The sequence below is a fragment of the Chelonoidis abingdonii genome, chromosome 1 (genome assembly GCF_003597395.2).
Source record: "Chelonoidis abingdonii isolate Lonesome George chromosome 1, CheloAbing_2.0, whole genome shotgun sequence".
Lineage (NCBI taxonomy): Eukaryota > Metazoa > Chordata > Testudines > Testudinidae > Chelonoidis > Chelonoidis abingdonii.
This window is the reverse complement of record NC_133769.1, coordinates 324202912-324217565: the sequence shown is the minus strand read 5'-3', so window position 1 is coordinate 324217565 and position 14654 is coordinate 324202912.

Here is a 14654-nt window from a genome sequence, read left to right as displayed (position 1 = left end):
CACTATTGCTGGGAAGTTGCCAGACAACAGAATGCTTGAAGTACTAGTTTAGCCTCATTACTGAAATGCATTTTAATGGTAGTGACCATTACATCAAACACAGCTCAGAAGACAGTGATTCTCATTTTTTCTTGTTGTAATTCTAAACAGAGCTGAATTATCACCAAGAGGTGCCTTGAAATTTTGTTTTCTTTAGACAAAGGTGGCTGCATCTACACTGTCTACAGCAGCCAGTCTCAGCGTATATCCAGATGTTTTCAGTCCTCATGTTACTGATCTCTGAGGTTCTGCTAAATGACAGAAGTGAACAGATCTATTTTAATTTGTTACAAAGCTAACAACAACAAAAAGTCTCTTCAAGGGGATTACTCTAACAAGCTCCAGGCAAACCTCCCCACACAATAGATTTTAATTGTTTCGAAGCACTAATAATGTTATGTTTTGTGTTTTGCTCTGCAGTTTTCAGACCCTGCAGACAGTGAAGGACACTATATACGTACAAGATGTTGCAATTGATTTCTACAGGGATGATGCATCAGTCAACAAAGCTGCATCATTCTTAAGCGTAAGAAACATCAAGCTATCGTATGTGAAGTATGAAGCCTGTATACTAATGTGAGAAGTATGCGGAATAAGCAGGAAGAACTTGAAAGGCTAGTTAAAAACACAACTATGACATAGTTGGCATCACAGAGTGGGATAATACACATGACTGGAATATTGGTATAGAAGGGTACAGCTTACTCAGGAAGGACAGGCAGGGGAAAAAGGGAGGAGGTGTTATATATTAAAAATGTATACACTTGGACTAAGGTTGAGATGGAAATAGGAGACAGACTTGTTGAAAGTCTCTGGGTAAGGATAAAAGGGCTAAAAACTAGGGTGATGTCATGGAAGGGGTCTACTACAGAACACTTAACCAGGAAGAAGAGGCGGATGGGGCTTTTTTTAAACAACTAACAAAATTATCCAAAGCACAAGACTTGGTGGTGATGGGGGACTTCAACTACTCAGACATTTATTGGGGAAAATAACAGAGCAGGGCACAGATTATCCAACAAGTTCTTGGAACGTATTGGAGACCATTTTTTATTTCAGAAGGTGGAGAAAGCTACTTGAGAGGCTGTTCTAGATTTGATTTTCACAAATAGGGAGAAATGGGTTGAGAATTTGAAAGTGGAAGGCAGCTTGGGTGAAAGTGATCATGAAATGATAGAATTCATGATGCTAAGGAATGGTAGAAGGGAGAACTGCAAAATAAAGACAATGGATTTCCAGAAGGCAGACTTTAGCAAACTCAGGGAGTTGTGGTAGGTAAGATCCCATGGGAAGCAAGTCTAAGGGGAAAAACAGTTGAAGACAATTGCCAATTTTTCAAAGAGATAACATTATGGGCTCAAGAGGAAAGATAGGAAGTATGGCAAGAGACCACTCTGGCTTAACCTGGAGATCTTCAGTGATCTAAAACTCAAAAAACAGTCCCACAAAAGTGGAAACTAGGTCAAATGACAAAGGATGAATATAAACAAATAACACAAGAATGTAGGGGCAAAATTAGAAAGGCCAAGGCACAAAACGAGATCGAACTAGCTAGAGACATAAAGGATAACAAGAAAACATTCTACAAATACATTAGAAGCAAAAGGAAGGACAAGGACAGTGTAGGCCCATTATTCAATGAGGAGGGAAAACAATAACAGAAAATGTGGAAATGGCAGAGGTGCTTAATGACTTCTTTGCTTAGGTTTTCACCAAGAAGGTTGGTGGTGATTGAATGTATAATATAGTGAATGCCAGTGAAAATGAGGCATGATTAGAGGCTAAAATATGGAAAGAACAAGTTAAAAATTACTTAGACAAGTTAGATGTCTTCAGGTCACGAGGGCCTGATGAAATGGTTCCTAGAATACTCAAGGAGCTGACTGAGGAGATATCTGAGCCGTTAGCAATTTTTTTTGAAAAGTCATGGAACACAGGAGAGATTCCAGAAGACTGGAAAAGGGCAAATATAATGCCGATCTATAAAAAGAGAAATAAGGACAACGCAGGGAATTATAGACCAGTCAGCTTCACTTCTGTAAACAGAAAGATAATGGAGGAAATAATTAAGCAATCAGTCTGCAAACATCTAGAAGTTGATAAGTAACAGCATGGATTTGTCAAGAACAAATCATGTCAAATCAACCTGATGGCTTGTTACCCCATCAAAAAAGCTTTGTGGATGGGGGGAAGCGGTAGATGTGGTATATCTTGACTTTAGTAATGCTTTTGATACTGTCTTGCATGACCTTCTCATAAACAAACTAGGGAAATGCAACCTAGATGGAGCTACTATAAGATGGGTGGATAACTGGTTGGAATACCATTCCCAGAGGCTAGTTATCAGTGGTTCACAGTCATACTGGAAAGGCATAATGAGCAGGGATCAGTTCTGAGTCTGGTTTTGTTCAATATCTTCATCAGTGATTTAGATAATGGCACAGAGAGTGCACTTATAAAGTTTGTGGATGATACTAAGCTGGGAGTGGTTGCAAGTCCTTTGGAGGATAGGATTATAATTCAAGATGTTCTGGACAAACTGGAGAAATGATCTGAAGTAAATAGGATGAAATTAAATAAGGACAAATGCAAAGTACTCCACTTAGGAAGAAAAAATCAGTTACACACATACAAAATGGGAAATGACTGTCTAGGAAGGAGTACTGCAGAAAGGGATCTGGGGTTCATAGTGGACCACAAGCTAAATATGAGTCAAAAGTGTAATGCTGTTTGCTAGAAAAGCAAACATCATTCTGGGATGTATTAGTAGCAGAGTAGTAAGCAAGACACGAGAAGTACTTCTTCCACTCTATTTTGCCTTGTTTAGGCCTCAACTGGAGTATTGTGTCCAGTTCTGGGTGCCACATTTCAGGAAATATGTGGACACATTGGAGAAAGACCAGAGAAGAGTGACAAAAATGATTAAAGGTCCAGAGAATATGACCTATGAGGGAAGACTGAAAAATTGGGTTTGTTTAGTCTGGAAAAGAGAAGACTGAGAGGGGGACATAACTGTTTTCAAGTACATAAAAGGTTGTTACAAGGAGAAGGGATAAAAATTATTGTTCTTATTCTCTGAGGCTAGGACAAGAAGCAATGAGCTTAAATTGCAGCAAGGGAGGTTTAGATAGGACATTAGGAAAAACTTCCTAACTGCCAGGATGGTTAAGCACTGGAATAAATTCCCTAGGGATGTTGTGGAATCTCCATCATTGGAAACTCTTATGAGCAGGTTAGACAAAACACCTGTTGGGTGGTCTAGATAATCAGTCCTGCCATGACTGCAGGGGACTGGACTAGATGACCTCTTGATGTCCCTTCCAGTCCTATGATTCATATTTATTACCCAAGTTCTATTGACCGAGTGTTGGCAAAAATCCTTTTGAACCTTCAGAGATCCAGCTTTTTAGAATTCTGGCCCAGGTTGGCAGTAACAAAGCTATAGCATCTGGGCGCTGTTCACTGGTCTGTGTGAAACTTGAGTGGAATCAGTTGAATTCCTGTGGTCAAGTATTTACATTAGTGTAACTGACTAGGCTGTGGGTGATCAGGCCTGCAGGAGAGCTGTGAGTGAGGCAACCAGCTCTTAGAAACAATTGATGAGCCATCTATAGAAATTGGCACAGCCCAAAAAGTAGTTCACCTCCAGGATGTCCCTGGGTGACCTCCAGTCAACAATGGCTGTCACTTTTTGTGGATTCATGGCAAGTTCTTCAGGGAAGATGATGTAGCTGAAAGATGTTACTGTATCCTGGTTGAACTGGTATTTCTCTGGCCAGCCATACAGGCGGCACTGGCAAAGCCTTTCTAAGATACTCCACATGTGCAGGTTGGGCTCTGATTTGTCACTTGAAAAATAAGGATGTCAGATAATAATGAACTGATCCAAAATGTCCCATAAAGTGCTTGAAGGTCACAGAAGCACTACACAGACTTAATGGCATGACCAGGTATTTAAAGTGTTAATATCGGGGTGGAAGGCAGTTTTTTCCACTCATCATCATCTTGTGCCCGCACCATACTATAGGTCCCATGGAGGTCTAACTTCATAAAAATACAGGCAGAGCATAATCAGTCTAGAAGTACGTGAATGAGGGGGAGTAGTCACCTTGTTGAGGACCCAGTTGTCAATTTAGATCCTCAGGGAACCATCCTTCTTTTTAATGAAGGAGATTGAGGCCTTGCTGGAGAGGTGGATGGCCAGATAAACCCCCTCTGTAGATAGACATGAAGGGCCTGGAGCTCTGGCTCAGAACGGGTATACATGTGGCCAAAGGGAATTTTGGCTCCTGGCTGAATGTCAATTGGGCAGTCGTAATTACAGTGTGGGGGCAGGGTGTCTGAATTTCCCTTGTCAAATATGACTACAAAGTCATGGTACTTGCAACATATTTCAATGGCAGCAGACAGGACAGTTGAGAGGACACTCAACTCCGGTGGGCTTGTTCCTTCACAGTAGGGAGTCCCCAGACAATGAAACAAGCTGCAGAGAACAGTGGTTCTCTCTATGTACTCAGGCAGGCTTACTCATTGGCAGTATTGGAGCAAAAGCATACTGTCTCTTAGGGACCCCCAACAGATACAGGGGTCATGGGCAGCAAGCCAGGACTAGGATGACCAAATCAACCCAAACTGAAGGGTCTCTTGGTGCCCTTGGAGGGTAATGACCCCTAAGGGGGCAGTCTGTGGGATGACCAGCCCCAAGGTCAGGATCAGTGGTTTCCACCTGACCTGTTGAATTCTTACACACAACAGGGATTCCATGAGCCTTAGCCACATCCTGGTTCATAAAATTACCTGAAGCCCTTGAATCAACCAGGTCCTCCAGGTGAACCATTGGGCTTGTTCGGAGTAGGAGCTGCAATGGCAGTTGCAGATGCATCAAGCATGGATTTGTGGTTGCTTCTTTCCTGACAGAGGCAGGTGGAAATCAAGAATCTCTGGAGGGGGAAAGGGATCAGCCCAGCCCAAACCCCTATTAAGGCTGTGGCTTGGTGTTTCTCAACCCCAAAGCTGGTCTGACCTTTATAAGGCATCTCAACACAATGTGTCTGCTGCTCCCAAAATACAGGCACAGGTCAGAAGTTCACCATCTGCGTGTGATGGGCTTGGTCACAGAGATCCCCTTGAGACTGTCACTTGACGTGCTGAAATTACCTCTGAGCCAGTTTTCCCTGCCAGCTTGGGAATTCCAGAACCCTGCCTTGTTGAGCCAGACACGCTAGCCTGATACATCCCAGACCCAGGGTCCAGGCCACACCCCCAAAGCTGCAGGTTTAAGTGAAAACAGCTTTGCAGGTTACCTGACTCCAGCACCCAGACACCCAGCTCCCAATGGGATCCAAACCTCAAATAAATCCATTTTACTCCGTATAAAGCTCAGGCAGAGTAAACTCATAAATTGTTCCCCCTCTATAACACTGATAGAGAGAGATGCACAGCTGTTTTATTCATTTATCTGGGTTTACTAATAAACAAAAGTGATTTTAAGTATAAAAAGTTGGATTTAAGTGGTTCCAAATAATAACAGACAGAACAAAGTAAGTTACCAAGCAAAATAAAGCAAAAACATGCAACGCTAAGCCTAATACATTAAGAAACTGATCACAGGTAAATCTCACCCTCAGAGAAGTTCCAATAAGCTTCTTTCACAGACTAGACTCCTTACTAGCCTGGGCCCAATCCTTTCCCCTGGTACAGTCCTTGTTAAGTTCCAGCAGACATCTTAGGTGGTAAGCAGGGGCTTTCTCATGACTGGCCGCCACTTTGTCCTGCTCCATGCCCTTTTTATAGCTTTGGGACAAGGTGGGAATCCTTTGTCTCTCTGGATCCCTACCCCTCCTTCTAAATGGAAAAGTACCAGATTTAAGATGGATTTCAGCATCAGGTGACATGGTCACATGTCCCTGTGAGAATTTATTCTTCATTATCCATGGGCTGGCCCACACGTAAACAGGAAGGCTTGCAGGTAAATAAATCATTCATAGTTCATTGATTCTGAAGGACTATTAATAGCTTCCACTTAATATGTTTACAATAGTAATACAAGTTTATATCTTATTCTCCTAACTTCAGACATAGAAATAATACATGCAAACAAATAGGATGAACACACTCAATAGATTATAAGCTTTGTAATGATACCTTACAAGAGACCTTTTGCATGAAGCATATTCCAGTTAAATCATATTCACATTCATAAGCATATTTTCATAAAGCATATGGAGTGTAACGCCACACCGCGCTTCTCTGCCTCAGACAGGCATGGACAGGCCAGTCGATGGGCATGTGTTCTGGATCCTGGATCAGGGGTGCTCTTGTGAGGTCAGAGTACTTGAGAGAGTAGGCCCTGTTCATTGTGTCACTTGGTAAGGCAGTCGTCAATTCTGATACATAGGCCAATCAGGTCATTGAGATGGGATGGTGGTTTGACTTGCACAAGCACATCTTTTATATCATTGTTCAGCCCAGTCTGAAACTGATAACATTGTGCAGCCTCATTCCACTCACTGTCAGCAGAGCCACAACAGAATTTGATGGTGTATTGGGCAGCTGATCAATGCCTTTGTTCCACAAGATGGGAGACCAAGGATGAGGCCTTCCCAGTGTGCAGACTAATGATGAGCCCTACTCAGGGCTGGTCTGTGGGAAACAGTTAGAGGCGTATCAAAAAGTGCCCATGATCACCGTTAAACTTGTCTGGCAGTGTGAGCTTTGGCTCCTGGGAGGCCAGAGCCAGGTTTGCTGGCAAAGCCGCCTAGGCTTGTAGGGCTGCATTCTGCACCTGCAGGATGGGCACCTGCAAGTTCAAAATAGCTCTCACCAGCTCTGCAAGAGAAAAATTGGCCTGAGTGTGATCCATGACATTGAGGTGGGCCTCTAGCCCTTATATTGGGCTGCTCAAACTGTAGCAGACTGGGTTGTGGGGTGGTCAGGTCTAGTGATTGAAATGAGATTTTGGCCTATTGGTTAAAGCTGGGCCCAGGGTGGGCAGAGTGCATAAAAGAGACAAGGATCAGTACTGGAGAAACAGAAGTTGAAAGCCAGAGCTGAAGGGTCAGCCAGAGTCATAAGCCAAGTGCAGGGTCTGGAATCAAAGGCAGAGGCAGGAGGGGAACAGGCTAGAGCAGGGACTGGAAGCGGGCTGGAGCAGGGTTGGAACATGGGCAAGCACAGCTCTGGGCCTGATATTTGTTGAGCAACCACTGATCTGCTGTAGGGGCCAGACTTGTAAGCAGGCCTGTTAAACCAGCCGCCAATAAGGGGCTGTGGCTACTCCATTAATTCCAAGGCAGAGCAGCTGGGTTCATTGGTTGCCTAGTAGTGAAGCTAGTCAGGGAGCTGGACACCAGCTGGTCCTACCTGGTCTGGCCCCTGACAATCAAGAAAAAATCCAGCTCTGAAATGTGACAGCCTTATTGGCAGTATAAGCAGTGAGGCAAAGAGTTGATTAGAGTATGGAGAATGAGAGCTTGTCTAGGCAAACAGTTCACATAAGGTGGACGTAAATTTACAGCTCACTAGCATGCTGCCACTAAGTGTCCTTGTGGACTCTGCTACCATGCACTAAACGCTCCCAAGTGCACCTTTACCTACACTATCTACACTCTTTTCAAATCAGAATAGAACAGAGTGCACTAGAAAACGTTTAGTGTGCAGTAGCAAGGTCCACACGAACAGATAGTATATGGCAGGTCAGCATGCTGTAGATTTACATCCAAGCTTGCCGTGAACTTAGTCAAGACAAGTCTTGAACTACCTTCTCTTCCCTGGCTGTTTCAGAACAGGGACAAAACAAATTTATTGGTCAATTTATGGAAATCGGTACTCTCATTGCTTGTGCTCTACATGTCTGGTGATAAATAATACTTCTGAAATGCAAATAATTCTTTTCCTTTTGCATTGAGGCATGCACTTTTTTCACATGACTCTTGAATACAATACAAGTTCACATCATCTTCCTCCTTAGAATGACCCAAGACTCAGATGCTATCATTGGTGACTTGCAACTCCAACAACCCCTTCTTATGTCATCTGTCTGGTACTGGTACTCATTTTGGACTGGCACGGTGCTAATGGGCACCGTGATGAAGTTTCATGTTGCTATGACTTCATAACTTTATTTTACCTTTGGTAAAAGTTAAGCTTCATTATCAAGTATATGAGCAAAATATATTTTATGATGATGCCCTTGCTTTTTAAATTGTGTTTGTTCATTCACTAATTTGGAAAATTCAGTCTTTTGCAATTGGTCTCCCAATCATTAATACAAGTTAGCAAGATTACGGTGCATACTGAATTTTATGTAATTCAATATTTTTATGGAATATTATTCCTGTTTTATTAGTATCTTTTCTACATATTTTCAAGCCTATTTATATGTAATTTATCATGCCGGAGACAGAAATGTCCCATGTCATTAAGTAAGACTAGGTCATGAGGCATCTTGTGCTTTTCTTGATTGTGTATGCTTTATATTATATTTTTTCATCAAGTCTGAGTATGGAAACTGAAAACTCTTAGAGCATTTATCACCCAGCAGGTATTTAGTGACAGGTCCTGCCACTATAAATCTTCTCTTGTCAGTTCCTCCTTTGAATGGATGATTCACAATCTGCACAATATAGAAAGTGGCTAATAGAGGATTAAAAGCCTGTATTTTTTTTATAACCGTTATGCTGTCAAAGGAAAAATAATATACTATATTTCCTCTGTCATTCATGGCAATGTGTTCTACATTAACTTGAGAGACTTCAGTGAAAGACACTATATATTAAACACTCTGGTTTCCAGGTCAGATTCATAGTATCCCCTGGTGGCCCTCTTAATCTCTTCCTGGGAATGACAGTCAATGCTCTCTATTCCAGAAGGTTGACAGCAGACACTACTGTGTTGAGCACTGTAGATATGCATGTATAATCTACTGGCTAGTGTGTGTGTATATAGCTACAACTACTGCCTATTGGTTAGACTCAGAACTACTCACACACGTTTATGCTGCTAATAACTAATGGAGATAATATCCTTTAGCTCAAGTGGTAGAGGACTTTGCTTTTGGAGCAGGAGTCCATGGTGATAAAAGTAAAGTCCTAGTTGGCCGTACATTTTTGTAACTTGTAAATAAAATACATTGTTCTCTTACTGCCAGATGAAGGTTATTTTTTTCACTATCTCCTTAATTCTACCCTTTCAACGGGAGGAGGATGCTCTTATGTTGCAGGTCCGCTTGTGGGAGGAATATTACTTCTATTATTTATATTGCTGTCATGCCTAGGAGACCGAGCATCCAAGGATCCCATTGTTCTAGGGGCCGTACAAACACCAAACAAAAAGATGGCCCCTGGTTCAAGGAGTTTACTGTCTAAGTATAAGAGAAGACTAGAGCACCCATGAGAAAAAAATAGTAGGTGCTCAGCACCGGCTAGCGGCCCTGCCTATCAACTTCTCCCCCTCCCCACACAGTGCCTCCTGCCTGCCAGTGGGCCTCGCCAATCAACTCCTCTCCCCCAGCACCTCCAGTGATCAATTGTCCAGCAGCATGCAGGGGGGAGGGGTGTGGAGCGTGCTCAGGGGAGGAGGCAGAACAGGGTGGGAATAGGTGGGGCGGGGGCAGGAAGGGGCAAGGGCAGAGGAGGGGTAGGAAAAGGCAGGGTGGGATCTTGGGGGAAGAGGAGGAGTGGGAGCAGGGCCTGGAGTAGCTGGGAACTCACAAAGTCAGCACATGTGATACAGACAGGAGTACAAGTGATCACTGACAGTATTGGTCAGCACAATGGGCAGTGGTCTCAGCACACTAGCAGCCTAACTATTGTCAAATTTCTTGTAAGCATCAGAGAGGAGGAGAGTTTCAAGGCGGATATGGTAGCTTAGCAGATGTTTATGGGGAGCTCCTCCCTAGCTTGAGGGACAGGGTGGGATTAAGTACATAGGTGCTTGTTTGAAAATGTAACGTGTGGACAATGAAGGCTGGCATCATAGGCTGGCTGGAGTTGAGCATCAACAGCTCAACAGTGAATGAGAGATGATAGGTAGGGTGGATTGACTGTGAAAGCCCTTGTATCTGATGAGCTAGATAATGGGAGCCAGTGAAGGGACTCAAAGAGAGGGATGACATGGATGAAGTGTTGGACTGGGAGAGAATAATCTTTGTAGCAGCATTCTGAATGGATACAAGCAGAGCAAAATCACATTTGTCAAGGCCAAGGAAGGATGTTGCAGTAATCAAGAGGTGAGATTAGAGCTCGGATGGCAATTTTAGCTGAGTGAGTGGATAGAAAAGCATGTATCTTAGAAATGTTATGCAGCAAGAATGGACATGATTTAGACCTAGCCTGGTTGTGAGGACTGAGAGAGAGGGTCCAAGAGGATGATGCTCAGGTTAGGGCCTGAGTGACAGGATGGTGGTGTTCTCCACATTGCCTGAGAAGTTAGGTAAAGGGGAGAGCTTGAAGGGGAGGAATAAGAGCTCTGTTATAGCCATGTTGAGCTTGAGTTGGTGGCTAGCCATCCACAAGGAGATGTCAGCGAGGCTGAGGTTTTAGTTTGTGAGGGATATGTCAGGGTTGGGAGATATCAAAAAAGAACTAGTGATATGCCTTGTCAAACAGCAAATGGCATGGTATAAAGCAGCTGTCTTTTTCTTAATTGGATGTAACAGTTAGTGTAGAAGGGATACCCCTTTGATTGTAGTTGGGGAGTAGAGGAATATTAGATCAGGCATTAAAACGAACGGTAGTTTCCAGGCGACCTTTGTGGGTTATCAAATGATACAGTGAACAGTACAATATTGTTTCTTTAATAATTTCCTGAAAATGTTTTTAATTCTGGCTTCAGCATTCATGAGTCTTCACTGCAATAAAGTCCTTTCTGAGTAAAATGTGCGAGGCCCTCAGAAGAATGACAGAAAGGGGAGAATTCTAAATTCCAAAGCACAAACTTCAAGTGAATTTAAAATACAGGTTGTGTAATTCTATATTCATGTTGAAACAAGTCCTTTATTTTCAACTCAGTCACAGGCACAGTTTCCCACTGACGAGTTTGACAGCTACATTGGGACATATCATACCTACCTGGCAGCCATCCATGAACAAAGAACATGGCATCCAAGAAATGATAAAATTCTTATGTACTTCCTTGGCCTTGCATATCATCAAAGCCATTCACCTCTAAGCACACAGGAAAGAACTAGAACTAACCCTATCCTATATTACAAGAGACTTCACAGCTGGCCATGTAAGGAAATGTGCATCCTTCAAGGTCCAAATTTGCCAGTCTAGCCAATGCCCAGTGGTCCTATGAGCAGGGCCGGTGCAACCACTAGGCAAACTAGGTGCCGCAAAGGGCACCAAAATGTCTGGAATGCTCACCTGGTTCTGGCTAAATGTGTAACCCTCTTCCTGCCTCTGTGCGAGGAGGCGCTGCGGCTTTGATCAGCTCTGGCCATCCAGGAAGTGATGTCATTCCTTCTCCAGCCGCCGAGGGTGCTGTGCTGCTCTGGCTCTGCCCCAGGGTCCCCACCACTGCTCAGCCCCGCCCCACCCCCACTCCCCTGAGCTCTGCAGCAAGGCCGGGACTGCAGTCACCGGCAGGGGGAAGTGCAGAAACCCAGCCACAGTCATGCCACCGGAGAGTGCTGGGGGATGGTTCCCCCTTGCCCTCCAAGCCAGCCTGCCCCCCCCCCGGAGGCCTGGGGCCCCCCACTCGCACCCACCCCGAGGAGGCCTGGGGCACCACACACACCCCATGGGGGGGCTGCATAGGGCCCCAGAATATCTAGGGACGGCCCTGGTACCTGCCACCCTGCCTGCAGCCAGCCCCTGCTGCACCCCCTGTCCTGCCTCCAGCCAGCCCCACATCCTCTGTCTCCCCTGCCGCAACACCGTGCTTGAAGCCAGCCAGTCCCACACCCGCTGTCTCCAACCAACCCCTTCCGCATCCCCCTGCCTGAAGACAGCTAGCCCCTCACTCCACTGTCTCTAGCCAGCCTCTGCCGCACCCCCCTGCCTGACGCCAGCCCCACACTCCCTGTCTCCAGTCAGCCTCTGCTGCACCCCCCCACGTGAAGCCAGCCCCACACTCCCTGTCTCCAGTCAGCCCCTGCTGCACCCTCCTGCCCGAAGCCAGCCAGCCTCACACCCTGTCAGGTTATTCATTTATTTTCATTAAATATGTAGACTAAATAATGAAATTAATAAATTTTCAAGCCGAATGTGTATTAATTCTAATGAACAATGCCACATTATGCAGTATTCATTTTTGAAAGTTTATAAAGTAGGGGTGGGAGGCACAAGGTGGAAGTTTCGCCTAGGGCATGAAATATCCTTGCACTGGCTCTGCCTATGAGCAGATGGAAAAAATAGGAATCCAAAGTAAACTTTGTGATGTGTTAGAAGGGGTACAACGATCCATTATCTGCCTGTTAGCAGGGGAAGGCTTCTGTCTACATAAATTAGGGATTCTAGCAGAGGTGGGACCAAACTGGAGCTCTAGGTCCAAGCTGCACCTCAAGCTTTGGAGAAGTTTGGATCCTGATGCTAGTTTTGTGGCTTGAGACCATTTCTAATGTTTGATTTTTTCTTAGTGGTAAGATTAGTTTAGCTAAGCGCTGTCTGTGAGGAGCTTTCTTTTGCTTTCTTCTCTTAGCTCATTATCCTCCTTTGATGCCCACTGATTTTAGTATTTTGTGCACCTTGTGTAATCGAGGATTATCATTTTCAACTTAAAATGCTCAGCTGCAGCAATAAGAATAATATAAATGGACTGTTGGGCAAACATAAGCTGTCATTAAGTATTTTGGACTGAGTGAAAATGTTAGGTACAAAAAACTAACCTGCTCTGGAGTTTTTGTGCACGTTAGTGTCCAAAATGGTTGTAACTGAAAGAAGAAATTAGTTGAAAATGTAGATTTTATTCTTTCCAGGACTTTTGCAGGCTTCACTTTATCTTTTGCAGGCTTCACTTTTTCTTTAAATCCCAGTGATAATTTTCTTAAATGATTTTTCATAATGTGAGTCCCGCCTACCACTGGGTTAATGAAGACAATTTATCAGAGATAGATTATACTATAGTTCAGAGACCTCCTTTCAGGTTTGTTTGTTTTTTAACGAAGAGTGGTAACTGCTTCTGGTTTGATGCCCTAGTGATAGAGCTCTGCTCTGCCATGTAAGAGACATGGGTACAGTTTCAGGACATGCTGTCTTTCTCCACATGATGTTGCTCAAGCTGACCTCCCGGTGTGCTTAGCCCCGGTTGGCAAGAGATCTACACATTACTCAGCAGTAGAGGGGGTTGAAAAATAATGAACACTTTTGTCGTTTCCCACTCTTTCTTGTCCAAGGTATTTTTCATTTAAAGAAATTCCAACTAGCTTGTCAAAATAGGAAAGTATATTTTGAGAAAAACTATTGTGGAAGTTATTTCACTGTTTTCATTGAAAAACCTTTTTCAGCCATCTGCTCACCAGGAACCTCCCTCTCATAGAGTGGCTCAGAAAGTCTATGACAAAACTTCTACAGGGATGAATGTTTCTGGGTTGTTTACATTATTTGCCAACTGTTCACATATCAATAATGGGAGATGGTAATGTACTTACTCTTTCTTCTCTGGAAACCTGGGTCTAAATGCTGCATAGATCCCATACATGTGATGGTCTCAACATAATCCTAAAGTGAACATTTGTCTCAACATAAACCTGAAGTGAACATTTGTCTGTATCATAAGACGCAACGAAAGTGTCATGCATTTCAATATGACTGGCGTTTTCTGCTTAAGAGAAGAAAAGAATCTTCCCCAACCCCTGCATTTTTTAGGTAGGAAACTTAAAAGTCTCTGGCTATTTCGAAGAAATTATGCTATGGAGCGTCTCACTGCCAATCTAAATACATAGTACTTAGTGGCAGCTAGATCTCCTGGTTATTTTTCTCATGCTTCCTTTTACAGGACCAAAGAAACTCTTACACCTTACAAAAGGTTTAAACATAGCCAGTTTCACCAACTATAACAGTGAGCAGTTCTTTTTTCATTTCAAGAATTAAAATTGGTAGCAGTTGTGAACGAGTGTTGTTTTATAAGAATTAACCTTTCCCTTTGGAAAAGATGAGTTTGTTTATTATTAGAGGAAAATTGTTTCCACGATGGAACATTTACTAAGAGAAAAAGTCCAGTAGCAGTGACTCTGGGCATCCCTCCAGCAGTTCTGTCTTCAGATATCATTCTTAACATAATGCTTGGATAACATAACTTGGATAAGTAACCTCCCTGCACTTTGGACAAAGACTCTGATGTGCATGCTGGCACAGTATAGTGATTCAGAAGTGCTATTTTACCGTCCAGTGGGAATGATGACACCTGGGTTGAAGCTTAAGCCTTGCTATGAATATAGTTAAGTATGCTTCTCTGGTGTTCAGCCTCACAGTTATCTTAGCTGACATCTTTGCCTTAAAACTGATTTGTTGAAACACAGCCTGAAATGTTGGCAAGTTGCTCCAGTAAATAACCAAACCACACCAACCACAGTCAAACTTTTGTTGCCAGCCTCAGCATTTCCAATCATTGACAATCCCATCCACAAGTATTTCTCATACATCTCCTGCTCAGAACTGAGAGGTGGTGCAAGG